General features: G+C 34.6%; 1 pseudogene; it reads right to left on the bottom strand.

Annotated features, from left to right (window-relative positions):
• Positions 1–1105: 1105 nt before the first annotated feature.
• LOC124994821 (60S ribosomal protein L17-like) lies at positions 1106–1660 on the bottom strand (annotated as a pseudogene).
• Between the last annotated feature and the right edge of the window lie 9508 nt (positions 1661–11168).

Raw genomic sequence — 11168 nt, 5'->3', positions numbered from 1 at the left:
TTTTCTTTAATAGGATTCAATTATTTCAATAAACATTGCCCTATTCATAGTATTTATTTCTTCTGCTGTGAGTATTGGGGGTTGCCTCTTACAAGGAATTAGTCCACTTGATTAAGTTATCAAATTTGTGGGCATATGATTTAATCTTTTAGTGAAACTGCTATGCAAACCTCTGTCTTTAAACTTGTGTATTTGAATGCTTCCCATTTAAATTAATTACTCACATAATTCAATACCTACCATTTCTGTCATAGTTTTCTATATGTTATCTATTTTCTCTTTCTCCTCTTTTATGTCCTCAAATTTTAATTAAATATTTTGTGATTTATCTCTATCTTAACATATCCAATATGCTTCTTTTACAAACATTTAGTATTTGTCCTAAAGTTTGCAATATAAATTTTTAAGTAATCTATGCCTATCTTCAAATAACACCATGCTGATTTAAACACAGTACAGTTACTTTACAGAGCATTCCACTTCCTCTCTTCTACTGTTGTTGTTTTTTTTCTTACTGTTTACAGTAATGTGGTTCTCTATATTTTGAAAATATTTACTAGCATAAGTTTCTGGTAAATGTTCCTCTATACTAAATATCATTTATGTACCACTCAGTATAATTTACCTTTTACATTTTTAATCCAAAATAACTATTTTGCATGGTAAATTCATACCATTTCAAAACAATAAATATGAGATGCTTCAGTAATACTGACATGTTGTTCTTGTGGTTCATATTTATTATTATTTATTTATTATTTATTAAATTTATTATTTATTATTATTATTACTTGTCTTGTTCTTTTATTTTCATTACTGAGCTTAGGTTTTTTTTGCTTGGTTTGAATTTAGGACTTTCGAAACTACATTTATTTTATTTAGTACACTTAAATGTGAAAGAGCTGCTTTTTTATTACAATAAAAAGAATGCAGAATTTGCATTGTCTTCATTCTGAATGAGACAGGGTTCATAACAAGTCAGAATCCTTTTTGATGTTACCTAAAATTTAAATTCCCAGTTTCATTCTTTTAGTTTTCTCTATTTTTAAAGGAATATTTCTTTTTAAAAATTTTTTATTTTATTTGCATTTATTTTATGCTGAATTTATTCCTGTGTGGTAAGTTTTTGTTTCTTTAGTTTCTTCTGGAATATCTTTTTCTTTTGTGCAACATCCTCTTCTGGCTTAAGAATAGTTTGTTCCTTTTCAGTGAGGATCATCTAGTTGTGGCAGGGGGAACTCATTTATGGGTTAATCCCACCATGAGCTCTGCAGGTAGTGTGGTGTATCTTGGGTGCTTTGTGAACCTGGATATGTTCAATGACCAGAGAATCTATGTTTAAACCCTTAAGTTCAGCATTACTCTCTGCATTTTTAAGCATGGGAAGCAAACATTCAGCTTGCTTTTTGGGTCAACATCTCTGTGTCCAGTCCCACCGTTTGGCCTGGGCATATCTCCCAACTCTACCATTGTAATGTGGGAATGGCACACATTGCTTTTTTAAAGTGACATCTTTCAGGTACTTGATGGCTTTTTGGTTATGCATATCCTTGATGGCCTGCAGGGTTTCATAGGTGTTCTTAAAGTGAACATGAAGATTTGAACATCTGGATTTGCATGATTTTGTGGGGTTTTCTGGGTCAAGAGAGTAGTAGACCATTTTCACAGATTGCCTTAGGCTGCTTACAGGAAGAGGAGGAGCAGAATATTTCTTTCATTACAGTAAACTTCATAGCTACCTCTTCAATATTTCAGCATGATCTATATGTCTTACTGATATGTCATTCTCATATTGGTTTTGAGTGTATGTGTGTGGGTGTGTGATTTGTATTTTTTTCCTCTTATGTTACATAATTCTTTTAAACTAAGGATTATGTTCCTGAATGTAAGCATTCAGTTCATGACAGTCTTTTCTTTCATTTCACAGTCATTTTTGCTAGACTTGGAATTCTAGGTGCAAAAATAGTATTTTCATAGAATTTTAGGGATTCCAGACATGTGTTTGAGGAGACTCTAATAAGATTTCTTTGTTGTCAGTCTATGTTTTCTTGTGAAACTTTTTTTCCTTTGTTGGTTCTAGGTGATTTGATATTTTATCAGGTGTTGCTGGGTACAGTTTTATATATACAGAATAACTCTTTGAATCTAGAAATGTGACTAGATTATTTTTCCTATTATTGCTTTAATTATCTCTTCCATTTGTGATCTCTGTTCTTGACTTTTAAAAATTTCTCCTGCATGAATATCTTAACTCCAAATTCTGCTCACAGCACACAGACCTTTGTACAAATAACTTGTAGCTCTTTTTGTTTGTTGCATACAAATGTAGGAAAAGATTTTCATTCTCTCAGCTCAGTAATTAATTCTTCAGTAAAACTAAAATTTTGTTTACCTGTTGCATTAATATTGTACAATTTTTAATTCTAATTGCAGAGAACTCTAAGTACTTTATTTTCATGGGAGAAAATTGCCGTATGTTCTTTCCTTATTGATCAAATAAATTCAAAAATGTTTCCTGTAAGTTTCATTGGAGTTTAACATTGTGCTATTTTATAAGATTGGAGTTGTCATTTTTTTCCTTAAATGTTAAATCAGTCTTGGTTCCATGTGCTTATGAGGGATAAAAGCACTCAGTATCAGATATAAATTCCAATCAAAATGAATATCTTTTTGATTCATAAAGGGTAGTAGTCAAAATGCCTAACAACACAGTGAATATTAATAAGAATATAACTATATATCAAATTTATAAATAATCCTTTTAATTTCTTTTTAAACTATATATAAGTTATATATTTCATGCAACTGAAGCATTTTTAAAGTGATAAATTGTAGACCTTTCCAAGTAACAAAAATGCAAGCAAATTCTTAGTAAAATTTATTGATTATTATAAATTGGTATTATGAGCTCATTTGGATTGTGTGTTTAATAAGTAATTAATGCCTTTGTGTAATTATTTAACTCACAGGACTGTATGAAACTCTTCCAATAACTTCTTCATCAAGTTGGAAGTTATTGGGTTATCTGTGGTCTGAAATGGTAAAGAAATTTTCTTAACATCAAGGTACATGGCAATGAATCTTCCTTCAGCTTCTCCTTAATTTAATAGCAATTATAGTCAAAGTGTTCAACCAAATCTGTTTTCTGTTTCTGTAATTTACAATATCTCTATTATTGAAAAATTTATGGAAGTATCTTATTATAATGTTATATTTAATTGAATGAAACTGAATCCTGCAAAAGCAGTGCAACATGGCATTTATAATACTGGACTATGTTATTGGTCTGTACACAATTGAATTCTAGCTCTGCAAATTATCTTTTAAATCATTATCTTTGTACATCAATTACTTCATCTATAAATGATCATGAAAAACAAGTATTATATCCTTATGAATTAATTTAAACTTATAGCAATGTTTCACAAATTTTCTGTAAATATTTGCTATTCCTTGTGTCAGTAAAATTAAATTTTGATAATGCACATGAACGATAGAAATTTTGAAGGTTTTGCAAGCAGACCCCATTAAATGGAGGCAATATTGAATAGGAATAATGAAAAAGAAAAATTATAATCTATAAATCCTCTGTAACACGAACACGAAAAGGAACTATTCTGTCTGGAATCCTTTCTTGTGCTGTGTAAGTGTGGTGTGTTAAATTCCATAACAGGGCAATGCTCACAGTGGCCTCATTACTGCCTTTCTTCCTCTACTACACCCTATCCCTGAAACTCTCAATTTCCCCAAATTGTTATCAGGAAGGATTTTAGTCAGCTTTTTCCCTGCTGTGACTAAAAGACCTGATATGAACAACTTTAGAGGATGGAAAGTATATTCAGGGGCTCACGGTTTCAGAGATCTGGGTCTATAAGCAGCTGGCTCCTATCTTTGGGACTTGAGGTGAGGCAGAACATCATGGTGGAAGAGTGTGGCAGAAGGAAGCAGTTCACATGAAGATTAGAAAGCAGAGAGAAAGACTCCACTCACCGATACAAAATGCATACTCCAAAGGCATTTCCTCAGGGACCCACTTCCTCCAGCTACACACTACCTGCCTTTGATCGCTATACAGTTAATCCCTACCAGAGGATTAATTCATGGATTGGGTCAAGATCCAATAATTTGATCTAATTTGATCCAATAATTTCTTCTCTAAACCTTCTTGCATTGATTCACACATGAACTTTTGGGGGACACCTCATATCTAAACCATAAAATTCTGTCCCTGGCCCCCAAAAGCTCAAGACCATCTCACAGTGCAAAATACATTCTTTCCATTTTCAAGATTTCCCTTAGTCTCAACAGTCCCAAGATTACCCAGAAGTTCATGTACAAAGTCTCTGAGGGCAAGCTCACAACATGAGCTGCTTTAAAAAATCAAAAGTAGTTTAAACATTTTCATTCACAAAAATAGGGGTATAAAAAGAAGGGATAGGACCAAAGCAAAACTGAAATCCAGCTGGGCAAACAAGTTCTGTAGCTCTGTGTCTGGCATCTGAAGCATATGGAATCATGATATTCTCTCTAAAGGGTTTGTGTAGATCCACCCCTGTAGCCTTGTTGGTTGCCACCCAACTGGCTTTTTTGTTGGCTTGTTTCTGAGTAATTCCTGCAGTTTTCCTGGGAAAAGGTTCCATGTTACTGGCATATCTTAATCTTAGGAGTCTCCATGGAAGCTTCAATTCCAAAAAATTCCAAAAGTTTGTGAACCACATAGTCAGGCTACTCACAGCAATGACCCCACTTCTTGGTACCAATTTCTGTTTTAGTCAGCTTTTTTTTTCCTACTGTGACTACAAGTTCTGAAAAACAATTTTAGAGGAAAAGCATATTTGGAGACTCACAGTTTCAGAACTCTAAATCCATAGACAGCCAGTTCCATTCCTTGGGGATTGAAGTGAGGCAGAACATCATGGTGGAAGAGTATAGCAGAGGGAAGCAGCTTGTATGATGATCAGAAGCAGAGAGAGAGAGAGACTCTACTCATCAAAATATATATCCCAGAGGAAAGCTCTTAGGGACCCACCTCCTCCTGACATGCACTACCCACTTTCAGTTACCACTTAGTTAATCCTTAACAGGGGATTAATTCATGTATTGGATTAGGATTCATAATCTAATCATTTCTCCTCTAAACCTTGCATTGTCTCAAAACTAAGTTTTTGAGGGATATCTCACATCCAAACCACAACAGGGAGTGACTTCAAAAATGCACAGCTGGGATTGTGGCTCAGTGGTAGAGTGGTGGCCTAGCATGTGTGAGGCACTGGGTTTAAATCTCAGCATCACATAGAAATAAATGAATAAAATAAGGGTCCATCAAGAACTTTAAAAAAAATTTTTTTTTTAAATGCATTAACCAGCAGTGCTGGCTTCAAAGAGCTAAAGAGGTACCTGCCCTTTGTTTCCTAGATACCAGATTTTACATCAGGATGCAAATGATCCTGTTAAGTGCTGTATTCACTTTAGATAAAACATTATGGGCCTGGATACTAGAACAATCATGAACATGGGATGCCCAGAATGTCAGTTACTTTTGGCGACTTCCAGGGCCAGGGTGGCACCTATACGGGTCATAAGCCAAACTTCTGAGGTCCTTAAAGGAAAGTATAACAATGACCTTAGAATATGACTTTTGAAAACAATAGCACAGGCACTAATTTCTAAGAGAGGTTAGTTTTAATAGGCCATGTCCTGATAACTCTATAATAATCTGGACTTTAATGCTTCAGTTGCTTCATCCTTGAATTGTTCAGGGTGATGCTGAGAGAGGGATTTTGGTGACTGGGGAAAAGGAAAGACCATTTAACTCTCAGACCAATATATTTTTTACCAATCAATATGGAAAGACTCAAATTTTAGCAAATTATATACAAAGCTACACTGCTTTGTATATGTCAAATATCAACCTTGACTGTTGACAAGATTACTTACCGAAGTCTTCATTTTTGGATTATTTTTGAAGTGGGAATAAGATTAGAAGAAGAAAAAGGGAATGACCAATGGCAAACAGGTACCACAGATTAAAGCTCACTATGACACTCCTCTTACTATGCAATGAAGCCTAACTTTGCTTTCCTTCTCATTGGCTTTAGTGGCTTGACCAGAAGAAAGAGCATAAATGACTTCTGGGCCTTCCAAGTGTAAGCCATAAGAAGCTTTGCTGCTTTTTTCTGGGTCTCTGGAAGTTTGCTTGAACTACCATGAGAACTCCATACTGTTAGTCACATCATGATGGAGAGACAGATGTCTGACAAATGCTTGTGATTTTAAACACCCTAGTTCAAATATAGGACATGTAAGTGCAATGGTCTTTAAATGAATTCAGTTCTGACAATTATCCAGCTACAAATACATACACACCCTAATTGGGAATGAGGTCAGTTACCTCTTCCTTGATATGATCACTCCCTTTAGGGGTGTGCAGCCCAAAACAATTTCCTAAGATAGTGTTTAGTTTTGATTCTCATAAAAAAAAAATCAACACTATTCTTCAGAATTGTTTACAGACTTTTCAGTTGATGTATATCATCCAATTTGCCAATGAAAATCCTAATGCCAGGCAGTTTCTCAGAGCTTCATAAGGGACTTCATTGAGAATTTTTTGAGGTCCTTAAGAGTCATCTTTTTTTATTGTGATTTGGATATGACATGCTTAGCTGTGGATTTGGGGGGCAGATATTATGCCTCTTCTCTGAGGTTGCTGAATTTTAGGTGGGGGTCTACCCTTAAAATTCTTAATCATTATTAAACCAATTATTGATTCTGTACCTTTTTCCCTTTCTTCTTATGGTACTTCTGTAGCAGCTCAGTTAGACCTGTTTAATTTACTCAAAAGTTGTTGGATTCTTTTCACCATTTTTTCTTTTTCACTTTCTTTTCTGTTTTTTTTTTCAATCTTCTTTCTACACTGGGAAATCTACATTGACTTATTTAAAATTAGTTCTTTTGGTTCCTTGGCCATATGAAGTTCACTGTTGCACCAATCAAAATGTTCCTTATTTGTGTAAGTTTTTAAGTCTAGGAGTTTTTTTTTTTTTTTCTTTTTTTTTTTTTTTACTCATTTTCAGTTTCCATCTTTCTACTTACTCAAATTGACCATTTATATTTTTTTTTCATATTGCCCATTCTTTCCATTAGAATTCTTAGCATGTTAATCATGATTATTTTAAATTTCTGATCTGACACTTTCAAATTCTTGGTCATCTGAGTCTGGTTTGCATGCTTACTTTGTCCCTCAGACTGTGGTTTTTGCCTTCTAGGATGTCTTTATAAATTGTTTTTCAAAGCCAGATATGACATATTGGCAAAAAGAAAACAAAAAACAAACAAACAAAAAAACTTGAGATAAGTAAGAATTTAGAGGAAGGTTTTATGTTTACCTCATAAACATAGTTAAGCTTCACAATGGTAGTAATCAGGCTGTGTTTCCTTTTCCTTTTAGTCATGATGTCAGAAACTAAAATTCCCTACTCTACTTGAATTCTGCCTCCCTTGCAGAGTTTGGACTTTTTGAGAGACTCATACATATGCTCTGAGACTTGCCATCCTTTTGGCTGTAGTTCCCTATTAATATCATATGCTATATTGTTATGGTGATAAGGTATGTTATTGTTATGTGATAAGGTTAGTTTATCACTAGGTCTCCCTCTTTTAATAAGTCTGTATTTCTGCGCTGTGACCTTCCCAAGTACTTCTCAGCTTCTTTTTCTTGTTTTCGGTAAGACTAAAAAGGTAGGTGGGGCTAGACTTGAGAATTTTCTTTCCCCCATGTTGGTTACACTCTGGCAAAATCCAAATCAGTTAGACTGTGGTGCTATAGTTTCATTTGAGGGTGGGGTTTTAGTAGGGAACAAAAAGAACTCTGGTATATATCAGATAATTATTTTTCCCCTTCCTTTGTCAAAAGCATGAGGGAATTTTTCTTCTGTCTTTATCCTGACAATGTAGTGGGGCACCAAGAAAATGCATATAAGTATACAATCTCCTTAGGATTGTGCCCCCAGGAGATTTTATCCCTCAAACTGGTACATGCATAATCTCAGTCAATGATCTATTACTCTTTAATTGTTCTTCCAGGATTTTCTTCCCTTTAAATTGGATTTCTCTGCATTTTATACTTCTCTCGCAATTTTGGGGATAGTAGTCTACCTATGACTTCAATTCTCTGATGTTTCTATAAGAATTATTGTATTTCCAGTTTTTACAATTTTTTTTGTATTGTGATGATAGGAGGGACAACTTCCAGTCTTTATGTGTTGTACCAGAAACTAGAGACATTCTGCAGTATTGTTTTACTTTATTTCCCTTTAAAGAAAAATTTTGGCTTAACTTTATTTACATTTTATCCTTTCATACATAGAACATAAATGAAATTTGTACTAGTAAATTTCAGGACAGTGGTATGGAAGAGAAGTGAATTAGAATCTGGGAAGCTTCACCTATAAATGTAACTTCTCTTTCCTTAAAAATAATCAAACTGTTTCAAACAAGAATAGCAATGTACTAAACTTTGTTGGATCTTGATAGTGGGAACATGAGATTTTTCTTTTTTCAATTCTTTTCACTTTTTAGTTTTTTTCCAAAATACTTCATGGTTAAAGTGTTAAACAATTGAGTTGAAGTTAACAATTACAAGATTAATATTAATAATGTTTTAGTAAAAATCACCTTGCAAAAAATTTTGCTGACAAAACTACTGTGAAAATACTCTAATGAAATAGAAAATCTTAAAGACAATCAATAAATTTCTAGAGACATATGACCTACCCACATTGAATCAGGAGGGCATAGAAAATTCAAACAGATCAATTTCAAGCAGTCAAATTGAAGACACCATCAAAAGCCTATCAACAAAGCAAAGACCAGGACCAGATGGATTCTCAGTTAAGTTCTACCAGACCTTCAAAGAAGAACTAACACCCAACCTCCTCAAATTATTCCTTGGAATACAAAAGGGGGAACCTTTCTAAACAGTCTATGAAGCTGGTATCACCCTGATACCAAAATGAGACAAAGACACATCAAGAAAAAAAAAAAAAAAAACTTCAGACCAATATCCCTGATGATGAAAAAATTCTTAATAAAATACAGTTAAATTGCATACAAAAACATATTTAAAAGATAGTGTACCATGATCAATGTTGCATTGAACCATGCAATATTGGTTCAACATGTGGAAATCAATAAGCATTAATTCACCACATCAGTAGACATAGAGACGAGAATCACATGATTACTTTAATAGATATAGAAAGAGCATTTGACAAAATACAGCATTCCAAAGTCCACAAAGTGAGTTTCACTAGAAAAATTTTGGTGCAACTGAACTAGACCAATGTGACAATTCTCAAAGTACAGGCCTTGACAAAAGCCCAGCTATTCTCAGAGTTTTAAAGACACTTATAACTTGGGCCGTGGCCTCTCTGGAACTTTGGTCTTTCTAGTTTTAAGGCTCAAAATCTTGGAGTTGCTATTCATTTGATCAGTCAAAAAATGACCAAACGTGTCTTTTGTGCTATAACCTAAGCAAAAGAAAACCTGAAGATGTTGTCCATGCCTTCAAGGACCCTACCCTATAATCCAGCATAACAATAGAATTTCTACACAAAAGAGAATCACTAAAGGCAGAAAGGTAATAACTCTAAAAGTGGTAGAGATACAAAGAAGAGACCCAGCAAAAGATAATTTTCATGGTCACTACTTGCCTAGTTGCTCATGTCAGAAATAAGTCATCCTCAATTCTTCCTCCTTCCTCACCAAGCTACCATCCAAGTTTTGTTACACTTATGTCTTACATATCTTTCAAATCCATCCATGTCTCTTTATCCCCACTGCCATCAGCCTTGTCTGCACACTGTCATTTCTCATGTAGACCAACACCAGTCTTCTGACTCCTGTCTCTGATCTTGCTTTCTCTCTCACCAAGAGGAATTCACCGTTGCTGTTTGGAGCTCTTTACCTTCCCCTCAGCATGCTCTCCCCATGCCCCACCCCATGCTAGTGTTATGGGCAAGCTATGGTCTATCATTCTCTAGCACTAGTAGACTTCTAAGTTGTTTGGGTGTCTTCTATCACTTGAGTGACTCATGATAGCCCTGCAGCTCAGATAGGATGAGGGAAAAGAGAAGTAGAATTCAAGGATGAACACAATTCTATCTTCTGGAAGACTTTATTAAATCTGTCTTGAATAAGACATGTTCCCATATTGACTCCACCAATTCAATTTCCCAATGAACATTACTCAATACCTGACTAAAAATACCTGGAGTACAACCAGGTCAGGTAGGAAACTTGATGTAACCTAAACACCATGAAGGAGAAGCAGTTTTGGCCTCTTTATAATCCATGTTAACCACCTTGCCCCAGATACACAGGTCCTATCTGGAGTGCCCTCTTTGGACCTTGCCTGCCTCTGGGTTGATGAAAAGGGACAAGGGACAGTTGAAGATGGATCAGTGAAACCACTTTTTCTTTAGAAAAACTATAAACAAAATGTGTACTAAGATTTGTAAATGCCACTTTGCAAGGAGAAGATATTAGTTTGATATATTTCTTTGTAAGAAGATGTTAACATTTCTTTCTTTTGTTGGTCTCCATTTATTTTTCATCTCTAGTGAAAATATTATTTTAAAAGTTAATAATTATTGTAAAACTAATTGGAAACTCTTTTGAAAAGCTTGCTGAGTTCCAAAAAGCAATTTTTGAAACAAAGAATATTTTAAAAAATCAATTGCTGAAAGATGATTATTAAAACAAAAATCTAAAAAGGAGTGAAAAAATAAACTGTGTGTCCATTTTATGAGAAAAGATGCTAATTATGCTATTTTGATGTTGTTATTAGGTCAATCAAACCTGATATTGCAATACTTTTTATCCATTCATCTTGGAGACTTACAACTTTGTTGGGGGGTACCTTTCTCTTTATTTATACTGTGTTAAGAGGAGAAGAGAATGCACAAAAGAAAGAAAAAAGAGAGAGAGAGAGAAGGAGAAAGTTTAGTCTGCTACAAAAGCTATCACAAGAGGCGAGACTTTCATTCCAGGAAGGCAGGCCAGAGACCCAGGCCCAGCCCAGTACCACTACATAAGACTTCCACACCTGGGAGTCCCAGTCTGGAGAACCAGGCTCAGCCCATCCTGGCCCCAGCCCATGGTTTAGCACT

Source organism: Sciurus carolinensis, chromosome 10 (assembly GCF_902686445.1).
Source record: "Sciurus carolinensis chromosome 10, mSciCar1.2, whole genome shotgun sequence".
Classification (NCBI taxonomy): Eukaryota; Metazoa; Chordata; class Mammalia; order Rodentia; family Sciuridae; genus Sciurus; species Sciurus carolinensis.
The sequence above is the reverse complement of the archived record's forward strand: the minus strand, read 5'-3'. Positions and strand labels throughout refer to the sequence as shown.